A 26,558-nucleotide genomic window follows, 5' to 3' on the forward strand; every position below is an offset into this window, starting at 1 on the left:
CCTGCTCCATGTAGGAACAATTTATAAGCTGTCATTTGAAGATGCATTTGTATATGTCCTCATAATTGTGTCCAATAAATTCGTGTCTTTGCACTATCTGTATTAAAATGAATGCATTTTTCTCTTAAATTTGAATCCTTACTTCTAGTTTCCCATACCAGAGGAAATGTCCATCAGCCACGCACCTGAAACACTCTCCCCAAGATCTTATGTGGTACAATATGAAAATCTCTCATTCTTTACCCTGAAGTGCTCTGGTAGAGGTTTATAAAATCATGAGGGGCATGGAAATGGTGAATAACCAAGGACATTTTCTGAGGTTTGGGGAGGTCAAAACTAGAGCACACAGTTTGAAGGTGAGGGGGAAAGCTTTAAACGAGATAAAGGTGGTCGCCTTTTCTCGGAGTGTATGGATTTAACTGTCAAATGAAATGTTGGAAGCTGGGAAAATTACAGCATTTAAAAACCATTGGGATGGGTACTTGAATAGGAAGGATTTAGAGGGATATGGGCCAAATGCTGGCAAATGGGGCAAGATTAATCGTGGACATCTGGTTGTCATGGACAAGGTGAACCGAAAGATCTGTTTCTTTGCTGTATGACGGAATAAGGCCTTCATTCCAGGAACAAGTACAATGAAACATCTAACAGAGCTTCTAAATCAATTGGGTATATTTACTTGTCAGTTTAGGGAATCATCACTGCACACAATACATCAAATGTGGCCACAGAAAACTCATGTACAGATGCAGTAAAGTGTTCTGATAGCCTTTGCATTGAGTAGAATAATTCCATATACTTTCCTAATCACTGACTGCATTGGCATACTAACCTTGTGTGATGTATGTACTAGGATGCACAAATCCCGTTGCACCACTGAGTTTAGTAATCTCTCTCCTTTTTAAGTAGTTTACTGTTGTTTTAACCTTTTGTCACAGCATAAATTTCATTAGCCCAGGTTAGACTGTTTCTGTTGTAGTTTTATACATTAACGTCCCCTGTCTCTATCCCATTACAGAGTCTCTACCTCCATTTGACACCTTATTGATTGACTATCTTGGTGGCTGAGCTAATTGAGCTCCAATTCAATCAGTCCCCACATTCAAATCATTGACAGGTTCGATATAGTTGTTGATCTTGCACTGATCTCTAAGGCACTCCAACAAGTTAAAATTTACCAAACTGAAAATAAACATCAATCCCTACTGTCTATATCCTGAGAGTTACCCAGGGTTCCCTTCTCCAGTGTCGCATCCGAGAAAGGTTGGATAGCCTACCCCTGTGCTGTATAATGTGCTCAAATGGCTGAATGACTTTATCATCTTCATTTGTAAATCCATAGAAGGGCAGAAAGGTCTCCGCGTGCCTCATTGCAGACGGGCTGATTGGGAACTTCCTCTCCCTCTGTAAAAGCAACGAGGGTTTGATGAGAGAACAAGACATGGGTTAAGAGCAGCAGGGTTGCATGTGATTGTAACTAAACATCCCTTTCCTGTCTGTTCCCAATAAACATGGTTTCTTTTGTTTATCACTGATCTATGGAACTCAACCTTGAATGCTTGCAGTAACCCAGTCTTCACTGCTCCTTGGTCTTGGAAACACTACAGATCACACAGCCCTAAAGAGAAAGGAGGATCCCTGTCTCAGTCTGAAATGAGAATGCCCTTATTCTTTAAACGTCTCCCCCTCAAGCCAACCACCAATCTTTTGAAACAAGGATTCGACAATTAAAAACAGGTATAGACCATTCAAACTCTCAAACCTGTCTTCAATTCCTATGACACTTGACAATCAAATACTTAACACATTTAGCCTCAATCGAAGTTAAATTAATTCCAGATACCATAAGCTCACAAGAGTGTAGGAAATTAGGACGTTGTACGGTACAGCACAGTACAGCCCTTCAGCCTTCAATGTTGTGCGAACCTCTTTATTCTAGTCTAAGATTAGAGTAAACTTCATACCCTTCCTTTGGTTATGATTTATTTGTTTATCCAAGAGTTGATTGAATATCCCTAATGTATCTGGTTCTACTACCATCGCTGGCAGTGCATTCCACGCACCAATAACTACCTGTGTAAACAACCTTCATCTGACATCTCCTCGAGGCCTCCTTCCAATCACTTTAAAATTATGCTCCCTGCGTGATAGCCATTTCGACCCTGGGAAAAAAAGTCTCTGGTTGTCCACTCTGTCTATGCCTCAGCATCTTGCACACCTCTATTAAGTAAGCTCTCATGCTTCTTCACTCCAATGAGAAATGCCTAGCTCACTCAGAAATTCTTCAAAAGACATGCCCTCCAGCACAGGCAACATCTTGGTAAATCCTGTCTGCACCCTCTCGAAAGCTTCCAATTTCTTCCCATAATGGGGCGACCGAACTCAACACAATAATTCATGTGTGATCTAACCAGTGCTTTATAGAGTTACAGCATAATCTCCTGGCTCTTCAACTCAATCTCCCTGCTAATGAAAACCAACTCACCATACTGCTCTTAACACCCCTATCAACTTGAGTGGCAACTTGGTGATACCTATGGACGTGGGCGCTAAGCTCCGTCTGCTCCTCCACACGGCCATGCAATCTGCATTTGAATTCGACCTTCAACAATGAATCACTTCAGAAAATAGGAAATTGGAGTGGAATTAAGCCATTTATCCAATTGGATCTGCTGTGCCGTTTAATTAAGGGTGAAATATTTCTCAGCCGCATTCTTTTACATTCAGGAACTGATCAATTGATTCCCTTATTAATGAAAAACGAATTCATCTCTCTCTTAAGGAAACTATTTTTTCTGTGTACGGGAGTGTGCATGTGTTACCGTGTAAGTGTTCATATCTGTATCTATATGTGTTGTGTATTTAATGCGCCTATGTATGTTTGTGTGTCTCTCTGTCGTCATCTCTGTGAAATGCAGCCTTTGTGGTTTTTGTGGTAAATCCACTGAAACTGAGATCAACACCCTCCCCCCTTCCCCCCATCTCTACTGTCTGTCAATGTTAAGTGTAGAGTCATACGATGTCACCCTCTGCTGGCCTCCCCATGCCACTGCACAAGTGTCAGATGTTTTCTCTCTCTCTCAGATGACATCAAATATTATCAATCTCTCACATTGCATGGCTGTTTGGTTTTTCAAATAATGTCTTTCGAAGCACAGAGCCGTTTCGTCTGATACCTAGCGATAGCGTTCCTGAGATATTACCACCATGACTGTGTCAATTTCAGGACTTTTCAATCTTTTCTCATTTATAATTTGTAGGAGTGTATTATAAAAGATTTCAAGTAAATGAACGTGCAATAACTTCATTGCATTAACTTACAAATCGTTCCATCGACATTGCTTGGATGCATTTGCGGTGGAAATACTCTTTAATTTGTGCACTCTGTGTCAAAAATAATCTTTAAAGACAAATAACTTCCACATTGCAGAGCGAGCATAGATCTTACTTTACACGAACATTCTCCACTCTGAGGGTCTTCAGTACAATTACAATCCTCCATATAACAAACTGTGTGTGTACGTGTGTGCGTGTGCAGATGGTTCTATCAGTTTTGATGTCGCCAAGAGCTGCCTTCCTCCCCCTCCCTCCCAGACTGAATCCCTGATGTTTGTCGCCATGCGGGGCTGTCAACGCAGAATAGAGTCACACAGACGCCCACAGAGACAAATACAGACACACGGATACACACAGAGATGAACAGAGACACACAGATACAGAGACGAACACAGACGCACAGATACACATAGAGACACGCAGATACACACAGAGACGAATTTAATGACACACACATACACAGAGATGAATACAGACACGCAGATGCACACAGAGATGAATACAGACACGCAGATACAGAGAAAGACAAATATAGACACGCAGTTGCACACAGAGACGCATAAAGTCACACAGATACCCACAGAGACGAATACAGATACACGTATACACACAGAGTTGAACAGAGATACACCGTTATACACAGAGACAAAAACAGACACGCTGATACAGGCAGAGATGCGCAGATACACACAGAGACGAATAGAGACAGACAGACAAACACAGAGAGGAATTTGAGGCGCGCAGATACACACAGACGTGAATACAGTCAGATACACACAGAGAGGAATACAGACATACAGATGCACACAGACTCAAATACAGGCACAAAGAGATACACAGAGATGAATGTAGATACACAGACACACACGGAGATTGATGCAGTAGCACAGATACTAATACAGACACACAGAGACAAATACCGATACACAGATGCACATGCACACACAGATACCCAGTCATCACTACACCCACTGACACACTGACGTTTATATAAACATTGGGAAGCTGCCAGTATTTATTTTTCAGGTGGTGACTTTCTCAATATTTCACTCACTCTGTGTGGCTTTCTGAAGTTCCATAGGTAAATCTCTGCATGTTCTCTATAGCTTCCACCTCTTTCCTTTAATGAGGTGACCAGAACATGGTATTACAAGTGTGGTGTTATGATACGGCGATGAACCTTTCTGCTAATTAAACCAAACACTCAGAAAAGCTCACCTTGCTCATAATCTGTTAAAGTCGAGTGACAGAAAGCTCGCAAATTCCAATACTTAATAGAAAATAATATCAATGTATTCCTTAAACTAAAAGTGAACATTGAACAACAACAGTTATTCCCAACTCTAAGCTTCCCTTTCTCTGAACTGTTTGTTATCTTCCTCCACGTTTAACAATATACACTTCCAATTAAAGAAAAATTGCATTAAAATTACATAAACCAGACAGTGGCTGTAATCTCCAATGCCCTCCTTCTTTCCACCGAATATCTCCCTGGGTCATGTTTTGTCTTTTAATGCAAGGGCTTTTCATCCAAAACAAAATGTATCTTCCACAGAGAATGTTGTTCATGGCAGACTCTCACGATGGTAGTTTACTCTCTGTCTAACTTTCAAAATGCGTGCCTCTTTATTCCCTCAACATCAGCTCATCTCCTTGGTTTGATGCTGGCAAAACAATAAATTTAAAATCGATTGGGTTGAGTATAGTGGGATATAATTTCAACTTGATTGGTCAAATTCGAATAGTTGCCAAAAGAGCAACCAAAGCCCAACATATCTGTTTCACAGCCAGATGTTACATAGTTTTAATTGTCCAGTACACTCTGAAAATATTAGCTAATCATATGACAAGAATTTGCAAGTTCTCAATGCAGAACAGCTTTCAACTTCATCACAGTGGGTTAAACAGTGGGATTATAGATCTGCAGTATCACCTCACAGCTCTGAAACTGAGCTCCCCGGCTGTGAAAGCCAACACATCATACGCCCTCTAAACAACAGCACCAACCTGGATGGCAACTTTGAGGATCTATAGACATGGACCCCAAGATCCCGCTGTTCTAGATTTATCTTGAACTGTCACGCATCAGCTCAGTTCTGTCAATGACCTGTAGTAACCTACAACAGCCGTCCATACTAACCACGAACTCCACCAAAGTTCGTGACATCGGCGAATCTATGAACCCACCCTTCCAATTCGTCATCCAACTCTCTTATGAAAAAATCACAAAGAGCAGAGGTCCCATAACAGATCACCAAGCTCGTCACCAAACTCCAGGCTGCATCTGTTCCTCTACTACCACCTCTGTCTACTGTGGGCCAGCAAATTCTGCATCCAGACAACCAGATCTCCCTGTAAGCCACGTCTCCTTATCTTGTGAATGAGCTTATCGTGGATAACCTTATCAAACGCCTTGTTGTAATCCGTATATACCACATCCACTGCTCTAATTCATCAACGTGTTTTGTCACAGCTTTAAGGAATTCAATAAGATCTATGACCTGCTCCTCACAAAGCCATGCTGACTGTCTCTAACCATTTATAATTTTCCAAATATTGTTGTGGTTCTATAACCACTATAAATACCGGAGAAAACAGCACAGAAGCGCTTCACAGGAGGCTCCCAAGCACTGAGGATGTCACCTAGACAGGGGACGAAAACTTTGCAAGACAAATTCCCAGCTCGGCGAACAGAACCACAACAACGAGCACCCGAGCTACAAGTCTTCTACCAAACTTTTCCAAATATTCATAAATCCTGTCTCTCAAATCCTCTCCAATACTTTGCCCGTCACTGGTGTAAGACTGGTTAGCCAATAATTCCCAGGATTATCCCTATTCCCTTTATTTAACCAGGGAATAACTTTTGCCAGCATCCTGTCATCTGGCACGACTCCAGTGTTACAATGACGATGCAAAGATCATCGCAAAATGCACAGCAATCTCTTCTCGCTTCCTATCGTATCATAGGGCATATCCTGTTTGGCCAAATAAATTTATCTATCCGTGTGTTTCTCAAATTTTTCAACACATCCTCCTGTTCTAGCATATCCACCTGTTTCATGCTGTCCTCTGAAACGTCAAGGTCCCTCTCATTAGTGAATACTGAAGCAAACATTCATTAAGAACCATCCCTAACTCCTCCGACTCCTGGCGCAAGTTCTCTCCACTATCACTGATCAGCCCTACCCTCACTCTCGCCATCCTCTTGTTCCTGACATAAGTGGAGAACGTCTTAGGTTTGACCTTAATTCTACCCGCCAAGCCTTTATCATGCACACTTTTATCTCTCCCGAGTTCATTCTTCAGTTCCATCCTGGTTACCTTGCAACCTTCTAGAGCACTGTCTAACCCTTGCCTCCTCAACCTTATGTAAGCTTCATCCTTCCTCTTGATTAGATGTTCTAAATCGCCTGGCACAATGAAGATATGGAGCTGTAAATGGATGGGAGATGCACATCCTGTCACTTCCAGCATGAGCTGCAAGATTCGCGACAGTGGGCAGTGATCAAACACAGTGTTACTGAGCAATGCACTGGGATAGTGGACACAGCTCTACATGCTGGAAGGGTAACTGCTCCAGGTTTATAGAGTTATTCACTGCACAGCTCCCCGTGGGCTGATGTGGTCTGCACAGTCTACAGATTGCTGGGTTGTATTGAGCGGTACACCAGCCTTGTCTGCACAGTGCTTCACGCTGAATAGATACCTCATCTGGATTATGATGTCTGATTCTGTGAGGTGGAGTTGGTATCGGGCATAACTGACCATTTGAGCTGATCTGTCAGCATATTTATTTTATGTTCTTACTCTTGTTATTTGACTCGCCAGGTCTGACTCTGCCGGCAAACCCCATTTCTCTGAGAAGAGCCATGTTTATTCAACTTGTTGATCAAGTAATCATCCAAATATAACCCAAGTATCTGTCTTTCTGCACCTTAACCTGAGCGTTGGTGCTAATATCCCTGAATCCCCGGGGACATAATTATGATGTTCAGAAACAATCTGCAAAGTGCATGGCTCATGCTCTTCTATACATCACGGCTGTGGGTCCCATTTGGATCCTTAATGTGTCAAGACCTGGCACTGTGAAGCTCAGAAACAATGAAAAGGTGCGTCTCAGGCTGTTCACTTCCCGGTGTGTCCCATGTCGTGCTCCATGGTGGACAGGGGGTTCCAGCATCTTTGAGAAACGTCTTTGAAACTTGGTCTGTGCCTGTTCACTGAACATCTGTATTTGTCCCTCTCAGCTGATCATGTGGTCGGTTACACGAGGAAGCCCCTAGAGTATTATTGTTAAGTACCAGGCAGCAAATTTGTAACTGAGGGGCTCCGGACTGACTCCTGTTATTGGAAAGTTAGTGGAGGTGCTTGGAATGGTTTGCTGGAAGTTGTGCTGTCAGCTGCCTCAGACATTCAGAGAGACCTGAGCATTTGGTGACCCAACTCTGGATGGAGGATGGGGATGATAGTAACAGCATCTGGGTCTGTAACATGAACAATAAATAGAGCAGAGGTTGCAAAGAGGGGAAGCTCTGAAACAACGGAGTGAGAGTGTGTCTGGGGAAAAGATCTGCTGGATCCACCCCCGGTTTTCCAGGAACACCTTCCCAAGCTCCAATTAACCCAGGAGCAGAGTGTGAGGGAACCCTGACGGAACAAGGAGTTGGTCATAGAGCGGTGTCACCTTCTTTAACACGACCTGCAGCTTCTCATCAGGGGGAGGACCGTGCTACCAGTAGTTTTTGGGTCAGAGTTTCATTCAGCTTCTATGTTTCGGAACTTTCCAGGCAGGAGTGGGTGACAGCTCCATCATCTCTCCGATCTCAACATCAGTGTCATCATTCAGTGACGGAGGATATATATGGTGGATGAGAGCAATAGGCCCGCTGGGAACATCAGGCAGCAAACGATCAGGGTGACGGAGCAACACATGCCATGTCTGCACGGCTCAGAGTAAACCCTTCAGTACACACGGTATCACTAAGTCCTGTAATCCCTCTGTATTTCAGTAACATACTGCCGGCCGTTCTTCCTTGAAGAAAATGACAGAATATATATGATGTTAAATCCCACCTGCCAAACTTTTATCCATTGATTAACTTGTCCATACCATTTACAGACTCTACAACTTCCATTGATTATTTAATTTCCTGCTTATATTATTTCCATTGGCAAACTTAGTTACAGTACATTTGGTCCACTCCTCTAGATTATTGATATAGATGGTAAATAGCTGAAGACCCTGCACTGGTCACTGTGTGACCCTACTGGTTACATTGTTTTAAACTGATTAAATCTGTTTTTTCCGGAGTGCCTGCTTTCTGTCCGATAACCAGTCCTCCGCCATTCCTGTGTAACACGTTCGAAGGACTGAAGAAAGATGAGGAACCTCAGTCAGCAATCCAGCTCCTCCAGCCTGCTCCACCATTGAATACAATCATGGCTGATGTCAGCCTGCTCCACCATTGAATACAATCATGGCTGATGTCAGCCTGCTCCACCATTGAATACAATCATGGCTGATATCAGCCTGCTCCACCAATGAATATAATCATGGCTGATGTCATCTTGGTCTCAGTCCCAATTTCCAGCCCACTCTCCATATCCCCTCAGTTACTTAATATCCCAGCATCCACTGCACTCTGGAACAGTGAATTACACAGATTTAAAATGCTTTGATAGAAGTTCTCTCATCTCTGCTTTAATTCCACTCCACTTATCCTAAAACTGTGATCTCTTGTTGTAGGTTGCCCCACATGAGGAAATACCCAATGCATGTCGACATTATCAATCACCTTGAGCATTGTCCAGACCTCAGTGACATCACCTCCCATTTTTCTAAACTCCAGGGAGTCTAGGCCTGAACTGCTCAATCTCTATTCAGAGGACAAACTCCTTATCTCTGGAATCAGTCTAGTAAACCTCTTCTGAACTGCCTCCATGGTAATTACATCCCTCCTGCAGTCAGGAAACAAACACTGTACACTGAACTCAACTGCGATCTCACAAATGCCTGGCATTATTGCAGCAGTACCTCCCTCGCTTTATAATCTATTCTTTCAGAAATATATACCAAATTTGCAGTTGCCTTTCTCATTATCTGCTACACCTGCATCTGTGTCTTTTGCGATATGGATGAGGATACCAGATCCCTCTGTACCAAAACGGCCGCATACTTTTCATTGTTTTGTTTCATCTGCAACCTATCCTTAATCATTCATTACAATTTCTCAACTGAGTCAGTGTCTTCTGAAGAACTGATTATAGCATGTCCATCCCCTCAAATAGGTGATAGTATTTTTTGCTAATAGTTGGGGCCTGGGGACTGAGCCCTATGGTATTTTTGGAAACAGAAAATGAACCAGGTATTCCAACTCAATGCAATTCTTTGTTTCGCCAAGCCTACATCCAAGCAAATAAATTACTTCGAACCATATGCAATCTTATTCTGCAGATTAATCTTTTGTGCACACCTTATTCAATGTCTTCTGCAAGTCCTGATTTTACATCTCCAGGATCCCCATTATACAGCTTGCTTGTCACATTCTTAAAGACTCAAATAAATAATGAAAATATGATTCATCTTTTGTAAAATTATGTTGATTCTGATCGATTGTGGCTTCCCTTTGTAAATGTGCTTTCTTTAATTCCTGAATAATCGATTTTAATAATTTTCTTAAATTCCAGCAGTTTTCTCGCTACTTTATATTCCATCGTGAATGTGGTAAGCTTTCACCTCGATATATTCTCTTCATTCCCTCCAATCCTGTATAATTGACACATGGTGTGAAATGACCTACTGTGGTTGCTGTGTAAGAAGCATGTGTGGCTGAATGGACTCATTCTCTTCCCTGTGCACAAAATCAATGGGCTGATGTCAAAACAAAATCAAAACAAAACATAGATTAAACCGAGCTGAACCAAGGCAAAATAAATTAAATTACATGAAGTTACAACACCCAGCACAATCCTACCAAAGCTCCCCATCACCGGTAGCATGAGTTGCCATACCCGTATTTGTTCAGAATTCTTCCTCTCAGAGCCCTCACTGTTACACAAATGTCCTGACCAATATAGCCAATAAAACCATGTGTATATGGTTGAAATAGGGCCGCCACGTCCTATGACAATGTCCATTTCTTGGGTGCCCATACTCATAAGGAAGTCGAGGGGAATGGACTCCATAACGAGCCCACACCACGATCAGAGTCCTGAGAGGTTTCCTGGAACCCAGTTTATCAGAATGCTCTTCCTCGCACTTAATGAAAGAATACTAAACAATTTATTCCATGCAAGTCGAAAGAGGGAGGATTCAGCGAACACAAGAGGAGGGTCACTGGATTTGCCTACACCTCGGTTCCCAAAACCCCTTCCAAAACACTTGCTATAGTGCACCAATACCTATGAAGCTTGTGGCATGATCACAAGCAATACGTAAGTGCACCAACATCTATTGAACATTTGGGGCACATTGGGGACTCTCCTGTCTTAAATTTGACAGGCTGCTCGGGTGTCGATTAAACCCTGCGGAGTACCTTCAACTGCATAGCTTACATCCTATTGCAAATTGAAATCTTCCTTACGCTTTCCCAAATATCTTCCCACTCCTCTGGTGAGATCTCCACCCACAATTCCTGAGCCCAGATTCCATGCAGCAGCTCTATATCATTTGAGACACTACCTCTTAATAAATGACAGAGGGTGCTAACCGAGAGAGCACCTGTGGACGAAGCACTCTTCCCTCCATTTCCGACCTATGGGGACTAACCATTAATGTAGTCTTTTTTTCTGTCTAAAGTTCCTCATCTAAAAGTAGCGAAAGTGGCCCCTCCAAGATAACTCATATTTATGACTCAGCTGCTCTAAAACCATCCTGACCACCACGTCAAATAATTCTCCCAAACAGGAAACTCCTCTGGACTCCCAGAGCCGAAAGGCATAATCCATCAATCCCAGCTTGGATCCTACCAATCCTACAATGGGAATAAAAGGAGAAGATTATTTTTGTAAATTGCCCTCACTTTGTCGCATCATTTTACAGGCTTTAACTATTTTATGGACAATTGGATTTCTGCAATGGTTCATAACAATCCTCGTCTTGTCCATGAACAACAGATCAATGAGGGGACATTTTGCCTGGGATGCCTCAATGTCCAGACAAACTGACCGCAGGTCTTTGCAAGCTCAATCAGCCACATCCGATTGCAGGGAACCTCGTTGGTATTTCTTAAAGTCCAGAAAATTCACACCCTTAATCTCCTGCAGAACCTGTAATTTGGCGAGCTTCATAAGAGGCCACCTGTGGTGCCAGATGAACAAGCTTAACCAACTGTAAAGCCTCCATAGAACCGACCTGGAGAGCATCAAAAGGACCATTCGCATGGGATAGAAGAAACGAGGAAGTGCATTCATTTTAACCGGAGGTATTCTACCCAACCAGGATATTGGAATATCTTCCCAGAGCCGAAGGTCCTGTCTTATCTTCTTGAGCACTTGCACGAAGTTTGCTTTATATAATTGACAGAAGGCCAGTGTGATAAAAATGCCTAAATAGAGGACACCTTCTTGTGACCATCTGAAAGGGAATCGGATTGCACACCCCATGATCAGGTACTCGAATAACACCCAACAGGCATGGTGTCCGATTTCATAAAATTGATGTTATACCCCGAGATAGATTCAAATAAATCAATCACTTTTTAAAACGGGGCAAAGATATCATCAGGTTAGTTAGAGAGTGAAGAACGTCATCTATGTAAGGATGATGTCATGCCTTCCTGACCCTACCACCCGTTCAGTTATATTGGGGCCCCTCTGGGTGGCCTCTGCCAACGGCTCAATCATCAATACAAATAATAATGGCGAAAGGGGCACCTCTGCTGATGCTAAAATTATACCATTAGTCCTTATACATTAGTGAGAACTCATGTTGCTGTTGCGTCACTTTATAATTCTGCCATCCAACAGGCAAAGACATGTCCAAGGCAAAACAGTTCCAAGACATAACAGAGGTACGGCCACTACACCCAAGCAAATGCTTTCTCTGCATCCAGCGAGACTTCCAAGCCTGGAATCGACCTTGCTGGCACACCTGAACCAGATTTTGCACTCTCCTAATATTAACAGGGGACCTGTGACTCCTAATAAAACGTGTCTGGTCCCCTTTCACAATGAAGGACAACATCTTCTCCAGCCTCAACGCTAGTATTTTCGACAAAATTTTAAATTCCACGTTTAATAACTGTATAGGCCTATACGAATAGGCAATCCTCTGGGGCTTTCCCTCTCTTGAGAATAAGAGACATGTTTGCTTCTCTCTGAGAGGATGGGAGGCAGTTCTGTCCACAGGAATAATTAAAATATCCAACATTGGCCCAGCCATCATGTCTATGAACTCCTAATAAATCTCACTCCACAAGCCATCTGGCCGATCTGTCTGCCACTCTGGAGCTGCTTTACCGCATCCTGTATCTCTTGGATGTCACGGGGCATACAAAAGAGACTCCTGCTCTGAAGTTATACGTGGGAGGTCCAGGGTCTTAAAATGACTCAATTTTCACCAATCTGTCCGCACAATCCTCTGACTGGAGCAACCCAGAGTAGAACTTTCTGAATGCTGCATTAACCCTTTTGGGACGGCAGGTGATAGTACCAGCACCCCCTCTAATGGATGTAATAGATTGGGGGCACTCTTCCCTCTGGCCAAGTGCGCCAAATACCTTCTCAGTTTAGCACCATACTCGAATAACCTCTGTTTCGCAAAGGAAATCTCCCTCTTTGCAGTCTGGGTGAGCGCAATGTTCAGAGCAGCCCGGAGGGCTGTAATCTGCTGCAACTTAGTTACAGACAGTCTGTCAAAGAATGCTGTCTCAGCTGCCTTCAGCCCAGCCTTGAGCATACGCTACTGCTGTCCTTTCTGCCGCTTCTGAGTTACCGAGTAAGAAATAATCAAACCCCTTGTATAGGCCTTGGCAGTCTTCCAGAACACAGATGGATTACTGGCCGTACCCAAGTTAATGTCCCAATAAAAACTTCAATTCCCGCGAAAAGTACTGAATGAATTTGCTATCTTTCAGGAGGCAAGGACCCATGCGCCAGTGCTGCGAGCCTGTCCCATCACCATCGGCCTGAACATCCACGTTCACTGCTGCATGATCAGAATTTTGCAGGGCAGCATCGAATTTAAAAAGTCCAATGGGGCAAAAAAATGTCAATCCTGGTATAGCACTTACGTGGGTAGGAAAAAAGGTGAAGCCCCTACCTTCAGGGTGAAGACATCTCAAACGTTGACCAACGCAGCTCCCTGTTCAGGTCCACCAGCTGCCTTGATGGCTGGGAAATACCCGTGAGACCCCTTGACATCCTATCCACTTCGGGGTTCATATGTCAGTTAAAGTCTCCCTTTTAATTGTACAATGTTCCCCAAGGGTCATCAACCTGGAGAGCGCATTCGAAGGGGTGTTGTGGGGCAATATTATACAATGTCCCATATTCCTCTCCATTTATTAAAGCTTTAAGGATCAGAAACCACTCACGTTTGTCGTTAATTTGGTCAAACAACTGAAGTGGAAGGCTTGTATGAATGAGTGAAGAGACTCCTCTACTTTTCGAATTAAAGGATGAAATAAACACCGGACCGAACCTTCCCTGCTGTAACTTTAAGTGCTCCTTATCAGTTAGATGTGTTTCTTGCATCAAGGCAACATTGACCCCTTCCTTTCTGAGGCTTGAAAGTATCTTCTTCTCTAAATGAGTGAGTGACTCTCCTTAAGGTTCCACGTGCACCATTAAACAAGCGGTTAGCCATAACGATCCGAAGCAGCCCATGACCCACTGGGAGAAGAACCCCATTTATAGCACGTCAATTGAAAGCAGTAAACAGTTCATACAAACTTGAAACTATAACTACAATAACAGCCAAAGCAAAACTTCTCACAAATATTTCTAAAATGAGCCAACATATAACACAAATAAGTGGAGAGCCCCCCCCCCCCCCCCTTCCTGCAGAGGGTGTACATATTACCCATTAATCCCCCATGGCTCTTCCGAGCTGAAGCCGCTCATCAAATCCAGGCAAAACAATGTTTTCAAAAGTTGCATGCGTCTTACAACAAGAAAATTAAATTTGTCCCATCCATACTTTGACATCAGGCAGTCTGGGTGAAACAAAATGTAACCACCCCCACCATCGCTAAACCCACTTTCTCATTCAGCGGTAAGTGAGAGAAATGAAAAGAAGTTGACGAGCTGGCCGTTTTCTTCTCGTTCTGGCAGCCCGACCAGGCTGATGTTCTTCTGATGGCCCTGATTTTCGAGTTCGTCGACCTACTCTACTAAGGCCCTTCGCTACCATTCCAGAGCTTCGACACGACCCGCCGAGGATTCTGCCATGGTTTCCAAAGCCGCGATCCACTGTTCCACCTCGACGATGCACGGCCCGAGACGCTGGGTCTCCTGATCCTGCTTCTGCAGCTTGGCTGAGATCAGTTCCAGCCTGGTTCAGGTCTCCTCCATCGCTGAATCAATCTTCTCTCGCAGGCTCTGAACTCTGAGGCCAGGCTCTACTCCACAGATAAGTCTCCTGGAGCGTACGCAGAGGCCGACGTCACAGCCGCGGGTGTATCCATTGCTGCGGTGCCCTGCTGGTTGTGATCCTCATGATCCTTTTCCCTTAGTTATTTTCCGTTACTCACTTAAAATGGCATAGAGCAATACTGGGGATCAAAAACCTCCGATTTTACCACAATAGGGAAGAAAGAGATGGTGAATGCAATACTTTGTCTGGGTTCTGGTGCAGAGCTCAGCAGGGCAGACCTACTGGATCGCCGCCATCTTGGATCTCACCCGAATAATCTCTGTTAACAAACTTTTTTTGAAATGGTTTGAAGATGTTTCTTGTAGGGGGAGACAATGGAGAACTATTGGATGTGATATAGTTAGATATTCAGGTGGATGTTTAAGAGTTCAGAAAGTGAATAGTAAATAAAATTGAACCAACGTGGTTCAGGGGTGACTTTGGGAAACGGAAAGGTAAAAGTGAAGTTGGCCTTCAGTTAACGGAAATTGGAATATCGAAGTAAAGGCGTTCTGCACAGACTGCATGCAGTGTGGATGAGATTATACCTGTGTTCTGTACTGTTTCAAAGAATGAGAGGTGATCTCAGGGAAACTTAGAAAATTCACCCACAGCAGACTGACTAATACAGGGGCATGGAGAAGTGCAGCAGGCAAAGTAAGGGGGAACCCAAGATGTTCTACAAAAACAAGCTGAACAGAATAACTAGGAAAAAAATAGGACCCATATCGAAACCAATGGGGTAATCAGGATGTGAAACCGGGGAACATTGATAGACTGGGACATGAGAGTTTCACATCTGTTTTATTTGAGAAAGGAAGATGCTGGTACTGAATTCAAGAAGATGGACTGGGAAGCTCTCGAGCAGATTGAAATAAGATGCAAGTTGGGATGAATGGTTTTGGATGATGTAAAGTCCAGATGAGTTGTATCGCAGGATGCTGTTGGAGACAAGAGAGGAAATGTCCTGATCTAAATGTTTTAGTCGAATCTGACCACACAAGGGAGGTGCTAGAGGACTAGAAAACAGCTATGTGGTCCCAAGTCACTCGGAAGGTTGTAGCGATACACCAGTGTCTGGTGGTGTACCACAGCGAGAAGTGTAATGTATCTAATTATTTGTGGTATTCATAAATGATGTAAATATTAATGTGGAGGGGGTGGTGGGGGTGGGGGCTGAGCGTAATAAGTAATTTTGTGTTTGACACAAAGATTGGCCAGGTGGTTGGCAGTGAGGAGGAAAGCCTTATGTTACGGGAATATACAGGTGGAATTGTCAGATCAATGGCAGATGGAATGGAACATTGATAAATAGGATGTGATGCACTTTGGATGAAGGAACTAGACAGGGGAGAATTCAATAAATAGCAGAACACTAGGGAGGTCAGAGGGTGTTTCTCCACACATCCCTGAATGTGACTGGACAGTGTAATAGCCAGTTAAGAAATCACACGGGACTGTAGGCATAGTGTTTGTTCATCGAGGCGACATAATATGAGTTAAACATGCCATTGGTTAGGCCATAGATAGAATAAAGTGTGCAGTTCTGGCAGCCACATGACAGGAAGTGTTTTGGCTTCTCAGTAACATCAGAAGCTATTGGGGTCACCACAGAGTTGGAAGCTTCAGTGGATTTGTTTTCCTTCCTAGATTGGAGAACTGCATCTGACAATCTGTGTCTGATCTTTCCTTTTTGCCAAGTACATGTTTATGGGATATTACTGTATCAGAACATTTCATTGTTGATAGAGTCTAGGCCAAGCCTTCAAATATTTTTGAGGAGCTCTGCGGTCTTCTATAACACGTGACTCCTCCTCTTCTTGTATAATTCGTTGGATGCACTAAATGGGCTATCTATAAACTTCTCCAATAATTTCATTAAGCTGAATGACTTCCTCATATTCCTGTGAAGTCAGCGTGAAGCGCTGAATAATCTCTTCCTTTTAACTGTGGAAATGTGCAGTATCCAGCAGCACTGTTGCATGAATGTTACCGATACTTCCAACAGCACAAGCCTGAATGTTGTCCAGGTCTTGCTGCACATGGACACAGACTTGTTCAGGAGCTGAAGGGGAACATTTTTCCTGAATATTGTGTGACCCTCAATGAACACCTCCCCTTCTAATCTTTATGAAGCAGCTGAAGATGTTTGTGCTGAGGAAGCTACCTTGAGGATCTTTTGCAGACATGTCTAGGACTGCATGGATTTTTGTCCACAAACCACAATCATTGTGCTTTATGCTTTAAATCACTCTAACCAGGGAAGTTTCCAACTCATTCCCATTAAGCGCAATCCTGCTCAGGCTCCTTGAGACCATCCTTAGTTAAATGATGCCTTGATGTCAGGGCCGGTCACTCTTCCCTGAGCCTTTGTGTTCACATCTTTTGCTCATATCAATAGGTCACAGTGTGGGGGTAATGAGTGCTTTTTGACCAATCAGAGTTGAGGGCTGTGAAGAACTGGACATGAAAGAGGATATTATACCTTATGATCTTATTGTGGGTGAAGACATGCTTGTGGGGGGAGGGGCGCGAGTGGATGAATGTCATACCCCTGGTTGTGGGGTTCCTACATTCTATTATTGGAAAGCAGAGGGTGTTATTTTCCTGGAAGCTCTGTTATTGAATGTTGCCAGATTGTCTCGACCATCTCTGGCTGAGGTGTTGGGGCTTATACACCGTGAAACTGGGTCTACAACATGACCAACATATGATGCACATGTTGCAGAGAGGGGAAGCTCTATAAAGAGAGATGAGCGACCTCTTTGATACCCAACCTGGGCTTTCCAATTACATTTACCAGCGCAAATTGTGTGTGACAGTTTTGAGGGGCTGAATGGTCTCCTGTGTTTCTGTGCACTAGGGTATCGCAGTAAGTAGCTTCTAACTGTCCCTGTCTAGCAGGTTTGAGAGACTGAATGGAACACAGAAACATGGGACTGAAGAGCAGGAGTGGGCCATTAGACACTTTGAGCCTTCTCCAACAGGCACTAAGATTGTGGCTGATCAGGTTATGGTCACAGCCCCACTTCCCTGTCTGTATCCCGTTATCCATGACTCACTTCTCTGCCAAATATTTAACTAATTCAGCTTTGAATCAATGTAAACAAAGAAGCAACTCAAACTTGTGGGGAAGAGAATTCCCACATGAAATGCCTGTTTAGAATGTCTCCTCATCCCTCTTATAAGAGTCATATAGCATGCAAATTTGTCCGTGCTGACTAGGCATCCCAATCTGATCGAGTCTGATTTGTCAGCATTTGGCTCATATTCCTATATACCTCCTTATTCAGATACCCATCAAGATGCCAGACTCCAGCACTTCCTCTGGCAGATGATTTCATATGCACACCTCCCTCTGGATGAAAACAATTCCTCTAAGTTCCATCTAAAATATTTCCCCTCGCACCTTAAACCTATACCCTCTATTTTTGGAATCCCCTACTCTGGGAAATAGACCTTGTCTATTTACAAAATCTATGCCCCTTATGATTTTATAAACCTCTATATGGTCAGCCTTAAGTCCGTGATTCTGCAGGGAAAACTGCTTTTGCCTATTCAGCCTCTGCTTATAGCTCAAACCCTCCAAACCTGGCAACATCCTTATAAATCTTTTCTGAACCCTTTCAAGTTTCACAGCAACCTTCGTACAGCAGGGAGACCAGAACTGCACACAGTATTCAAAACTGTGGCCTCACTGTCATCCTGTACAGCTGTAACATGACATCCCAACTCCGAAACTCAATGCTCTGACAAATGAAGGCAAACATGCCAAACACCTTGTTCACTATACTATTCACTTTGAAGGAGTGTTGCACTACATCTCTCCGTCTCGTTGCTCAGCAACATCCTCCAATAAATTTCCATTAAGTACCCCGATTTGCTTCCCAAAATGCAGCACTTCACATTTATCTGAATTAAACACCATCTGCCATTCGTCAGCCCATGGGCCCGTCTGATCGAGTTCTCATTGCACTCTGAGATAATTTTCTTCATTACCCACAACACCAAAAATGTTGGTGTAATCTTCAAACTTACTACCCTTACCACCTATGGTCACATCCACATCATTTATATAAATAACGAAAAGCAGTGGGCTCAGCATTGATCCTTCTGGCACACTACTGTTCACAGGCCTCCAGTCTGAAAAGCAATCCTCTACCAACCTCTGTCGCCTTCCTTCAATCTATTTTTTTAATCAATTGTCTTGGGTGCGCTGGTTCCCATGTGACCTAACCTTACTAACTGGCCTAATATGCAGAATCTTGTCGAAGAATTTGCTCCAGTCTATATGGAAAGCATCTACAACACTGCCTTCATCAATCTGCTTTGTCACCTCTTTAACATACTCAGTCAAATTAGTGTGACACGATTTCTCATGCAAATAACCATGGTGACTATCCCCAATTGCATGCATGCCTTTGAACATGCATGCAATTGGCTATCCCTCAGAATCCCGTCTTACAACTCACCCACCACTGATGTCAGGCTCACTGGTCCAGAGTTCCCTGGGTTGTTGAGTAACTGTTTTCTTTTCTATTGCCACTCCTCTCTTGGTCACAGCAAATTATCGGTGTTACCAGTTTGATAATATGGCTTAAAATATAGGTCTCACATTGGGTCATGATCATCCTCGGAAGAAGTCATGTAGATTTCCTTCTCTTTGAAAATAACAAGTTCATGACTAAAACAAAGTTCCTCAAGCTATGATGTAAAGATGAATGACAAACAGTGTAGAAATTACAAAAATGTACATTGATATTTCCATTACTAAAAGTAATGAGGAGCACAAACATGTGCAGACACACACAGATACATACACAGGCACACATAGACAAACTCAAACACAAACACAGACGTGCACACGCAGACACACTCAACCTCACAAAAACACAGAAACACAAAAACTCGGTCACACAGACACACATGCACCCGCAAATACACACACTAACACAGACGAATGCACGTACCATAGTGCGTACAAAATTAGAGCAGGAAAAAGGTCATTTGGCTCATCCAGTCAACTGAACTATTGATCATGGATGACATGTTTTTCAAGTTAGTTCTACTACCCTCTCACAACAAGCCTTGAGCCAATCTTTAATCATAACTTATCGAGTTATATCCTAAAGACTCTAAAGATGTGTGTGTCTGCGACACACGCATGCATGTGTGTATCTGTGTATGTGTCTGTGTGTGTGTGTCTGTGTGTGTGTGTTTGTGTGTGTGTGTGTGTGTGTATGTCTCTTTGTGCATCCGTGTGTGTCTGTGTGGATGTGTTGTCTGTGGGTGTGTATGTGTCTGTGTGTCTTTGTGTGCGTGTCTTTGTGTGTGTGTATCTGTGTATGTGCGTCTGTGCGTGTGTGTGTGTGTCTCTGTGTGTGTCTTCGAGGAGAAAGTGAGGACTGCAGATGCTGGAGATCAGAGCTGAAAATGTGTTGCTGGAAAAGTGCAGCAGGTCAGGCAGCATCCAAGGAACAGGAGAATTGACGTTTCGGGCATAAGCCCTTCTTCAGGAATGTGTGTCTGTGTGTGTATGTCTGGGTGCGTGTGTATGTGTATGTGTGTCGTGTACGTGTCTGTGTATGTGTGTGTGTGTCCTAATAGCAGTGGACAGCATTATCGAGGACGGTTGTTTTTCGGATTGGAGGCCTGTTGTTATGGACTAGGTCAGACCACTCAAAATATTCTTGAGCAGGCAGCGCAGACTCGAACTTTGTAATTTGTTTCAGTAAGTGCACAGTGAAAATTATCAGGTTTTAACATAGACAAAAAATATTCACAAAACTACACAATGAAACACAAAGAACAGAATAAAGAACCCCTACAGAACTCAATCTATTCAAACTAGACTTAATCAGCTGTTCTGAAAGTACACAACCATCCCAATAAGCAACCCCCCCCCCCCTTAAAAACAGTAGAAATGGAACAAATGATTGCACGTTAAAGTGAGAAGGGCAGAAGGAGAGAGAGAGAGAGAGAGAGAGAGAGGGAGAGAGAGAGAGAGAGGGAGCCTGTCCACAGAGCTAAACTGCAAACTGGTTCTGGACTGAACTGCTCACCTCGAGAGCTGACCACTCCCCTTTCATTATACCTTTAATCACAAAACCGTTCAATCTCTGTACCAAACGAATTACCTTGGAGCCGGGAACTATTTACGACGCCTCTGAAAAAAAATTCAAGGACACAGTAGCTTTGAGAAAAGGAAGCTTTTAAAGAAAAGGGACCAGGTTTGTGACACTGTGCACAGTGGTGTTCCACAGGGATTCTTCTCAATCCATTTTTGTTTTGACATTTAGACAAATGATTCAGATGAGAATTATAGAAGGCGTGGTTAGAAAGATGGTGGATGAAACCAAGTTTGGCTATCCAGTGGACAATGAAGATTACATAGGGACCATGATCAAATGGCTTGATGAATCTGAAGAGCTGTACAGCACCGAAGCAAACACTTTTGAACAAGTCGTCCATGCCAACCTGATTTCTGAAAGTAATCGTGACCTACTTGGGGTGGTGCACTGGCTCAGTGGTTAGCACTACTGCCTCACAATACCAGGGACCTGAGTTTGATTGCTGGCATAGCTGACTGACTGTGTGGAGTTTGCACATTCTCGCTGTGTCTGCGTGGGTTTCTTCCCACAGTCCAAAGTTGCGCAGCTTATGTCAATTGGCCATGCTAAGTTATACATAATGTCAGGTGAATTAGTCGGGGTAAATGTGGTGAGATGGTTCTGGATGTGTAACTCTTCTGAGAGTTGGTGTAGACTTGTGCTACACTGTAGGGAATCTAATCTATTTGCCAGCAATTGGAACATATCATTCTAAATCCTTCCTATCAATATATCCATCTGGGTTCATTTTAAATGTTGTAATTATACCTACCTCCATTACTTCTTCTGGCAGTTCATTATGTACACGGTCCACATTCTGAGTGATAACGTTGCCCCGATGTCACTTTAAAATCTTTCCCCTCTCACATTAAATCTATGCCTTCTAATTGTGGACTTCCAAGCATGGGGAAAAGATCTTGACTATTCACCCCCTATCCATGCACTTCATGAATTTATAAACCTCTAGAAGGTGCAAATATGTCTTCCACCCAAGGTCTGTGCTTTCAGGCATCCGGGGCTTAAATTCTGAAATTCAATACTGACACCTCTTCCATCTCGATCAAACCACAATTTTAAAATCATTTTACTCAATGCGTTCAGACATATTATTAAACACCTCTCGTTGGATTAGTTGGCCTCCAGTTGGCCCTATAGGGGCCAGAGGTAGGGACACTACCACCACTCCACAATAGCCCCAAAAGTTGCAGCATTATTCTCCTGTGTGTTCGTTCATCAGCCTGTTCTGACATGCTGCACCTGAATCCAGACAATCTGGTCTCGATCTAGGGACACTGCCAGGGAAGTTCAGGAATTGGAATAGAATTCGGAGCTCTGGCTCAGAGGCAGGGATACTACCAACTGCACAAAATCTAAACCATGCCCAAATTTTTAACTTTAAATGCCAGCTTCCAGATCGGTATGGATTTATTGGAATCTGGTTCACTCTATTGAATTACCCAGTTAAAGTAATAACGTTCTTAAAAAATGCAAGGTACTTGCCTCAACTGTAGGATGTCGAGTTTATGAGCTCTGCCTTCGAGATAAACTATGAACATCTTTAAATACTTGTCTATTATTTCCAGATTAAATGGCTATTATCTGTAGTCTGCAATATGAGGGAATGAAATCCTGCAGACACACACTGCACTATGAAGGATCTCGAATAAATATCAACACGGAACACCAGAGACAAAAACAGAGCTTACTTTCTGGCCTGAAACACCGATCACTGTTTCCCAACTCTAACGTGTGACTGCCCTCTTTCTAAAACCAGTAAATGGTACAAGGTGTAACTGATTACTTTCCAGCCTTTCTTCCCCAATATTATCACTCACTGGTCTAAAAAATTGCAGATGGAGTGTAATGTTGATAAATGCGAGGTATTGTACTTTGGTAAAACAAACAAAAGAAAACACATATACAATTAAATGTTGAGCCATTGGTAGTGTTGTAGAACAGATCAACCTGGGGTTTCAGGCATAATTCTTTGAAGTTTGCTTCATATGTAGACAGGATGGTTATGAAGGTGTTTCACTTGATGTTCTTCATTGTATAGACGTAGTCATAGAGATGTACTGAACGGAAACAGACCCTCTGGTACAACTTGTTCATGTCGACCAGATACCCTAACCTCATCTTGTCAATTTTGCCAACACCTGCCCATATCCGTCTGAACCCTTCCTATTTATATACTCATCCAGATGTTTCTTTTTAAATACTTTACCTTAACCAGCCTCTGGCAACTAATTCCATACGCATACAACCCTCTAAGCATAAACATTGCTACTGTGGTTCCTTTTAAATCTTTCCCCTCTCATCTTAAACCTATGCCCTCTAATTGTGGACTCGCTTACCCCGGGGAAAAAAAAAACATTGTCTATTTACCCAATGCATGCCTCTCATGATTTCATAAACCTCTATAATTCACCTTTCAGCCCCTAATGATTCAGAGAAAACAGCCCCAGCCTATTCCAGCTCTCCCTACAGCACACATCCTCCAGCCCTGGCAACATCTTTGTCAATTTTTTCTGAAACTTTCCAAGTTTCACAACATCTTTCCGATAGGAATGAGACTAGAATTGTACGCAATATTGCAAAAGTGGCCTAACCAATGTCCTGCACAGCCGCAACATGACCTCCCAACTCTTTCACTCAGTGGTTTGAATAATGAAGGAATGCATATTAAACACCTACTTCACTATCCTATCTACCTGCAAATCTACATTCAAGGAAATATGACCCTGTACTCCAAGGTCTCTTTGTTCAGCAACACTGTCCAGGACTTTATCATATATAAGTCTTGCTCTGATTTGCTTTTTCAAGATTTAGCACCTCGCATTAATCTAAATATACCTCCATCTGCCACTCCTCGGTCCATTGGCCTATCTGAACAAGATTCCATTTTACTCTGTGGTAACGTTCTTAACTGTTCATTACACCTCCAATTTTGATGCCATCTGCAAATTTACTAGGTATATCTCCTATGTTCTCATCCGAATCATTTACATAAATGACGAATAGCAGTGGACTGTCCTTTGAGTACAGGTGTTGGGATGGTATTTTCAGGTTGCACAGGACATTCATGAGGCATTTCCTATAGGGCTTTATGCAGTTCTGGTCGCCCTGTTATATCGAGAATATTATCAAGTTCGGAAGAGTTCAGAAGATATTTATCAGGATGTTGCTGGGAATGGAGTGTTTGCATATAAGGGCAGGCTCAACAGACGCGGACATTTTCTACTGGAGCGTAGGAGGCTGAGAATTAACCTTTTAGAAGTTTAGAATATCATAAGAGGTATCGGTAATGTTGAATGGTAGGTGTCTTTTCCCTGGAATGGGGGATTGTTTTAAGATAAGAGGAGAAAGTGTGTTAAAAGACATGGCGTCATAGAGCTGTATAGCATGGAAACAGACCCTTTGATCCAACGTGTCCATGGCAACCTGACAGCCAAAGTTATTCTCCTCCCATTTGCCGGCATTTGGTCAATTTCCATCTAAACCCTTCCCATTCGTCTGTCCATCCAGATGCCTGTTAAATGTTGTAATTGTGCCAGCCTCATTTCCTTTCTCTGTAGGCTCATTACACACGAAACATCCTCTACATGAAGATATTGTCCATTAGAGCCCTTTTTTGTCTTTCCCATCCAACCGTAAACCTTTGCCATCTAGTTTTTGACTGCACTACCTAGGGAAAAGACTTTGGCTATTCAATCTATCCGTTGTACCCATGATTTTACTAACCTCGAACATCAACCCGCCTCCTCTGATTCTCCAGGGAAAACAGGCTCAGCCGATTCAGCCTCTCCCTGTAACTCAAACCCTCCAATCATGGCAGTGTAAACCCTTCTTGAACCCTTTCGAGTTTGACAACATGCTTCCTACAGAGCAGGGAGACCAGAATTGCATACAGTAATCCAAAAGTGGCCCGAACCAATGTACTGGACAGTCGCATTCCAGTCTCCTAACGCATATACACAATGCACTTGGCCAATTACATATCAAATACTTTCTTCACTGCCCTATCTACCTGCAAATCCACTTTCAAGGAAGTATAAATCTGTACTCTGAGATCATTTTGTTCAGCAACACTCCCCAGGATTTTACCAGTAAGTGTATAAGTCCTGCCCTGATGTGCCTTTCCAATATGCAGCATCTCACATTTATCTAAATTAAACTCTGTCTGCCACTCCTCGGCCCATTGGCCCATCTGATTAAGATCCCGTCGTAATCTGAAGTAACCTTCTTTGCTGGCCACTACACCTCCAATTTTGGTGTCATGTGCAAACGTACTAACTGTCCTATGTTCATATCGGAATTATTTATATAAGTGACGAAAAGTAGCGGACCCAGCACCAATCCCTGTGGCACTCCACTGGTCACAGGCCTCCAGTCTGCAAAACTACCCTCCACCACAACCCTCTGTCCTCTACCCTTGAGTCAGTTCTGTATCCAACTGGGTAATTCTCCCTGTATTCCATGTGATCTAATCTTCCTAACCAGTCTCCATGGGGAGCTATGTCGAATGCCTAACTGAAGTCCATATAGATCACATCCAGCGTTCTGCCGTAATCAATCCTGTCCGTTACTTCTCAACAAAAACAAAATCAAATTAGTGTGACATGATTATCCACGCACACCCCCATTTCACGATGCATATAAGGGGCTTTTGTTCAGATCGTCGCTTTTCCTGTTCGTCAGATGCTGCTTGACCTGCTGTGCTTTTCCAGTACCACTCTCATCTAGACTCTGATCTCCAGCATCTGCAGTCCTCACTTTGGCCTATCCCTAATCAGTGCTTGCCTTTGCAAATACATTTTAATCCTGTAGCTCATTATTCCCTCCAACACCATGCCCATCACTGATGTCAGGTTCCCCAATCTATAGTTCTTGGCTTTTTCTTTCCATTTTGTTTAATAGCAAAACTTTAGTCAAACTCATGACTTCCAGCATCTCACCTGTGGCTATTGATGATGACAACATCTCAGCAAGGGACCCAGCAATCACTTCCTTAGCTTCCTACAAATTTATTGGGTCCACCTGATCAGGACCTGTGAGGTGATTCATTGTTACACCGCATGTAGTTCGTGTAGGGAATGTAGTTTCTGAGGAAGTGATGGATTGTGGGTGAAGTTATAACATTTAAAACGCATTTGGTTATGTAAAAGAACAAGAGAACATTTGGACAAATCTGGGCCAAGCGCAGGCACGTGGGACTGGTTGAGTTTGGGATTATGGTCAGCATGGACTGTTGGGCCAAAAGGCCTGTTTGCAAATACCCTGTATAACTCGATGAGTCTATGTGTGTTTGCATGTCCCAGTATGTGCCTGCATATTTCTGTTCGTGTTTGTCTATTCCTGTGTGTCTATATATGTCTCTGTTAACCTCTGTTTGCATGTCTATCTCTCTGTGCTTGTTTCATGTGTTCCTGCATTAGTGTGTGGATCTCTGTCTCTGCATCTCTATGCAATGGGAACTCTTCTTGTTTTTGGTGTGAATCACTGAAACTGGGTCAAAACCACTCTCCCTTCCTCTC

Source organism: Chiloscyllium punctatum, chromosome 7 (genome assembly GCF_047496795.1).
Source record: "Chiloscyllium punctatum isolate Juve2018m chromosome 7, sChiPun1.3, whole genome shotgun sequence".
In the NCBI taxonomy this organism is placed as follows: domain Eukaryota; kingdom Metazoa; phylum Chordata; class Chondrichthyes; order Orectolobiformes; family Hemiscylliidae; genus Chiloscyllium; species Chiloscyllium punctatum.